Source organism: Asparagus officinalis, chromosome 7 (assembly GCF_001876935.1).
Source record: "Asparagus officinalis chromosome 7, Aspof.V1, whole genome shotgun sequence".
In the NCBI taxonomy this organism is placed as follows: Eukaryota; Viridiplantae; Streptophyta; class Magnoliopsida; order Asparagales; family Asparagaceae; genus Asparagus; species Asparagus officinalis.
The window spans coordinates 13,957,710-13,964,578 of NC_033800.1; positions in this window are offsets into that span (position 1 = coordinate 13,957,710).

The following is a 6,869-nucleotide window of genomic DNA, read 5'->3' on the forward strand; positions in this document are numbered from 1 at the left end:
GAAAAGAAGAGATATTTATAAAATCCATGAAGAAATGCAAATGAAATATTTTCACATCATTTATCTGTTAAATATTTGAGAATGTGCTCACAAAATGACCACATTAGACAAATATACATAAGTGAAAAATTTTGACAAATGTAAAGTTTATGGGGGAAATTGAGAGTTTGCTAAAACTTGATGGGCTGGTTATTTTCGTCCTTCAAATTTCATCCTCGTCAGTAGGATATTGGTAAGAGTTTTATTGCTTTGAGAAGCACATACAATTAGTCAAAAATTTGTTTTAACATCTTATGTCGTAGAAGGATCTGTTATCTATGTCGTAGACATATCTGTCTAGTTTCTTATGAATACCGGTCCTTTAAGAACCACTACCCTATAAGCACGGGGCGGTTTGCACCGAAAACATTAAAAAATTTCCAACCTAACCCCTATCAAGTATGGTATAAGTATGGTATAGATCATCCGATTATGTGCAAGCTGATAAAATCTGAACTTTATTCTTATGGGTGTTGAACTACATCTTTTGTAGTACATATTGGAATATGATATAGATAATTTCATCTGAACATCATCTCTGAAGAAATAAGTGTTAATAGAAAATTAAAGATAATAAGTGACTAGTCACTTCTAATGCATGAATCTACCATAAATTATGGGTCTCAAAATGAGCTATGTGCAGGATAGCAAAATTAAGAAACTTCTTAACGTATTCCCATCAGGAACCTTACAGACATGAATATTTCGACCACCACCACCCTTGCTCCTCTCCAATCAAGATCTCCAACAAGCTCAATCCAAAAATGTACAACCACAACCAATCCCTCAGCCCATCCCTAACCTTATCAAACCACCCCTAGAAGTGTGAACTACAATCTTTACCGGAAAAAAAAAACATATCCCGTTACGTCATCTTACCTACGTGAAAAGTTATAGTTAATGCTGCTAGGGTTTTTTTTTATAAAATCTTGAAGTTCAAGGGTTTTTTTGGCTTTTGGGGTTGTTTTTTTGGGTTGGGGCGGGATTATAGGACCATTCTAATTAAATCTAACATAATCCCTATATTAAAGAGAGCATACAAGGGTTATAAAGTCATACTTTTGAAGCGTGATTCGATGGAAGATCGAACAACCCCTAACTCTTGCTCCTTGTAGTAGTAAATCTCCTCGTAGTGGATCTCCAAGTCTTCAAGTGAGCTTGATAAAATCGGAGTCTTCTTGAGACACAAGGTAAGATATCCACCCGGGGGTACTATAAAATCCTACTACTTCCTCTTACTCAAGATTGCTAGAATTTAGTAAGAGGAGAGCTCTCTTTTATTCTCTTATGGAAAAAACCACTTAGCCAATTTTTCATTAAAATTTCCATAAGAAAGAGAGCTCATATTTATAGAGAGAAATATGTTCATGACATGAATGACTCATCCTATGAGTCATGCAATGAATCATCAAATATCAATGATTAATCTAGTGAGTCATGTAATGAATCATCTTATGAATCATTACATTTAAAAACCATGCTAATAAACCATGTGCTCAAACCATACCACTAAATGACTCTCTCATGACTCATTATACATGGTATGTGTATTTCATAAATGAGAATATCAAATCAATATTGTATTTCATAAATACGATATTTTATAATTTTCCAATCATTGATTAATAAGTCATCATATGACCAAAAAAGTCAATGAGTTGACCAAAAGTCAACTAGTTGACTAAAAGTTAATTTTATAGGAAAAATATTAGAATTCATTTCCTAAGCACATAGCATTCCGATTTTATTGATATACATAACCGTTTATGTGTATCCGGTAAAATCATATATGCGTATCAATCATACGCATCACTCTATAAATTATGTTTCATAGGATTCAAGTACGCGCTTGGTGTGACTCTAAGGCCCAACTTAAGAAATCGGCAGTGGATCATATCCACAAGTACAACAGAGGTGCTAGCTACACATGAAAACTACCCGGGTATAAGTTGTGATAAATGTCTGCAAGATGCTTATACAATTTTATCAGGACCACTCAGTGATAATGCCGTACAATCCGATCTCTTCGTCAAACCATGTCAAACTATTAAGCCTAGGGTATGAAAAACTGTCAAACCCTAATTGCTCAATTAGTGTTTGTAGATATTAAAATCATAACCTTTAAGATCAAACTGACACTTAGTTTATCTTATTTACCTCGGCCAAGGATTTCCAGGTTATAGTTATATCAAACAATCTTATGACATCAACCCCTTATACTGGGAGAGACGAATCCCATCTTGGCATCTCAATATCTACTTATGCCTCGGGATGTACCCAACAAGAACCGTTGTGCACAACTCGATGAGAACTGTGATTAGGTAAAAGTCTAAGTACACCTATACTGACATGTAAGATATTGCACTCATGCCTCAGGTCATGAGACTACTATGTACTATATCACTTGAGAACTTCTATTTGACAGTTAAGTATAATTACCAACTAGATGTTCTCAGTGAGTCGTTCAGTCAACTCATTCACTAATGAGTCACCTGTATACTATATCTTGATGTCTCACATCAATGATCTAAGAGATGGATCATCATCCTTCCAAAGAAGAAATAGAGTATACACTAGTCTTACTAAAGTGATGATGTCCCATTTCAACACTTCATCGACTAGGAACATTTTAGAATATACGTTAGCGACAAATCAGATCTCTTCATTACAATCATATCCGAAATGTCTGATAGTCTAGTATCATTCTAAGGACTTTATCTGTATTAAAATACCAGATAAATCTGACCAAAATAGCATACTATTATTTTAAATAAGGATATTATATTCATATAGGTCCTGTTACAATATACAATTATTACCTGTAGGGCACCTATATCCAACAAACTCCCACTTGCACTAAGGCCAATCATTGTAGTATCTAATACCCAATAGCTCAACAAGTTTTTCAAATTGTGTACGAGCAATTGCCTTTGTGAATGGATCTGTTATATTATCTTTTGTGTCAACTCTTTCAATCTTGATCTCTTGGTGATCAACTATCTCCCTGATCAAGTGATACTTCCTCAGAATGTGTCTGGACTTATGGTGAGATTGGGGTTCCTTTGTCAGAGCTATTGTAGCATTACTATCATAGTATAAAGGTACTGGATTTTTAATAGTGGGAATAACTTCCAGCTCTGAAAGGAACTTCCTCATCCAGACAGCTTCTTTGGCTGCATCATTTGCCGCAATGTATTCGGCTTCTATAGCAGAGTCTGCTACTGTGTCCTGTTTGGAACTTTTCTAACTGACAGCCCCTCTGTTAAGGGTAAAAATATATCCTGAAACAGATTTACTATCATCGATATCGCTCTGAAAGCTAGAGTCGGAAAAAGCCTCCATTTGGAGGTCACTTTTACCATATATCAAAAATAACTCTTTAGTCCTTTTCAGGTACTTAAGTATATTTTTGACCCTTTCCAGTGCTCTTCTCCATGATTAGATTGGTATCTACTTACCAAACTGAGTGTATAAGCGATATCCGGTCTAGTACATAACATGGCATACATGATCGATCCTACTGCCGAGGCATAATTAATTAGACTCATGTGTTTCCTCTCTTCATCAGTCTGGGGAGACATCTTTTTAGAGAGGGAGATTCCAGGAGATGCAGGTACAAAACCTTTCTTGGAATTTTCCATGCTAAACCGTTTTAGCACTTTGCCAATGTATCTAGATTGCGATAATCCTAACATCCTTTTAGATCTATCTCTATAGATCTGAATACCCAGTATACAGGATGCTTCACCTAAATCTTTCATGGAAAATCTTTTTGATAGCCAAATTTTAACCGCTTGTAATGACGGTATGTCATTACCGATTAAGAGTATATCGTCTACATACAAAATAAGAAACGATACTATACTCCCAATTATCCTTTTATACACACATGGTTCATCTGGATTTTTGATGAAACCAAACTCTTTGATAGCATCATCAAAACAGATGTTCCATCTCCTCGATGCTTGCTTCAGTCCATAAATGGATTTAAGCAATCTACATGCTTTTCCACTGCTCCCACTGACTACAAAACCCTCTGGTTGCGTCATATATATGCACTCTTCTAAATCACCATTTAGAAATGTAGTTTTGACATCCATTTGCCAGATCTCGTAGTCATAGTGAGCAGCTATAGCAAGTAGGATCTGAATAGACTTTAGCATAGCTACTGGAGAAAAGGTTTTATCGTAATCCAAACCAGGTCTTTGACGAAAACCTTTAGCTACCAGTCTAGCTTTAAAAGTTTCTACTTTCCCATCTACACCCAACTTTTTCTTAAACAACCATTTGCAACCTATGGGTATCACCCCTTTAGGAGCATTGTCTAAGATCCATACTTTGTTGGTGTACATAGTGTCTATTTCAGATTTCATTGCATCTTGCCAAGCAACAGAGTCCCTACTCTAAAAGGCTTGCTGATAACTCAAAGGTTCGTCATCATCTATGATGTGATCTAACATGTAGCCTTCAATGAGAAAATCATATTGTCTCTTAGGTGTATGAAATCGCCTTGGATATCTATGGAGTGGTTGTGGTTCTTCTGGTACAACTGAATTTTCTGGTTCTACTAATTGTGGTTGTGGTTCTTCTGGTACAACTGAATTTTCTGGTTCTACTAATTTATCAGTATTGATTTGTATATCTAAAATTTCTTCCAGTTCTACCATGCTCCCACTAATTTCTTTTTCAAGAAATTCCTTCTCCAAGAAGGTAGCATACCGAGAAACAATTATCTTTTGTTTATCGATATGGTAGAATTGATATCCTTGGGAATTCCTTGGATATCCTACAAATTTACATAATACTGACCGTGCCTCTAACTTTTTGGGATCTTGCTTTTTTATATAAGCATGACACCCCCCAAATCTTAATATAATTAAGATGTGGTTTCATCCCATACCATATCTCATATGGAGGTTTAGGCACTGCTTTAGTTGGAACTTTATTCAGTAAGTATGCTGCTGTTTCCAACGCATACCCCCAGAATGAAAAAGGTAACTCAGCGTTACTCATCATGGAACGTACCATATCTAATAGGGTACGATTTCTCCTTTCTGACACGCCGTTAAGCTATGGTGTAAAGGGTGAAGTAACCTGAGAGAGAATCCCATTCTCTTTGAAAAACCCTAAGAATTCTAAGCTCAAGTATTCTCCTCCTCGATCCGATCGAAGAATTTTAACTTTCTTGCTTGTTTGATTCTCTACTTTATTTTTATACTCGATAAATTTCACAAATGCTTCAGACTTATGTTTCATCAAAACACATGTCCAAATCTTGAAAAATCATCAGTAAAAGTAATAAAGTAGGAGTATGTGACGCCCCTGGGTTCACACAAGGCTGCAGTCCAAGGTGAAACCAAGAATGTCAAACCTGCCATGCACCACACCGTGCAATAACATGTTTCACCATCACAATTAACATCTATCTAGTAGAGTCAACAACTGGTGTAGGTACAAAACATGTAAAAGGATAATACAAGATATACTAACGGAATGATAACAGTCACATAAGTATCTCATCATCCCACATACAGAAATACATAGCCAAGATCTGAGTAGATAAACTGGAATACTCAACAAGTCTCAAATACAAATATCTGACGAAAAGGAAATAAGGCACACAGCCTTTACAACTTCTAGAACAAGACTCTCAAATGTCTAAATAAAAATCTACTGTGGAACTCCAAAAGAAAATATAACTAAAGAGACGGCTGAAGCTAAAATGCATCGCCATCAGTCTACGACTCTCCGGGCTCCTGGCTCGTTACCTGAAAGGGGGAGGGACAACGAGCGTCAAAGCGCTAGCGAGTAACATCACAACCAACCCCAAGGGAAAAGGGCTCGTTGTATAAGAAAATACAGATAATATATAATAGATCTAAAAATCATTGATCTTACTAAAGAGGGTTTTAGTATTTAGAAATTTACAACACGAGCATAGGTACGTCGAGCGAAATAATCCAAACAAGGAAACCCTCATGTATATACCTTGTATCTCAAATTGTAAATCCCTAAACACCAAACCCAAGGTTTTTATACAAGAAACAATAAAGAAAAAGAATACAAGCCCATCTCTACCGATAAAATGTAAACTTGTCAAATCTACAATAGATGTCATGACCAACCTAGGTAACTATCATGTCCCAGCCTCATATAATGTGTCGTGTTCCAAACTTGGTTAATAAACATACTCAAGGTTTAGCAAATATCCAACATAACACTGTAATGGATTATAGTCCAACACGAGGACTTTAATGAGTTATAGTCCAACACGAGGACTTTGAGGGATCAAATCAGCACATCTGCAGTTTTCTGTAGAACATATCATTAGTAAATTGAGAATATCTTTCTCTGGACAAACTCTTTTTTAGAATAGTTTTTCGTTTTGGAAACTAGACTCACATAGATATCATTTGACACTAATTTGGCTCAGTTTGGAGTTCATATGATATTTCAAATTTCCAGTCAAACATTTTATATGTGCAGCAGATTTTCTGCAAGATATATCATCAGTAAAATGAGCATATCTTTCTCTAGGAAAACTGTTTTTAGGTATGGTTTTCTGTTTTGAAAACTAGATTCACATATCTTTCAATTGGCATTAGTTTGGTTCAATTTGGATTTCATTTGTTATTTCAAATTTCTACCTCAAAAGTATATATGTGCAGCAGATTTTCAACAGAACATAACAAGCATGATTATTTGCAAAAAAAAAATCATATGTAAACCTTCAATCATGCACGAAACTTTAAAACAAAGAATAAGACATCTAAATTCAGATAAACAATATTTTAAATTATTTTCAGATCTTAAAACACTTCTGTAAATTC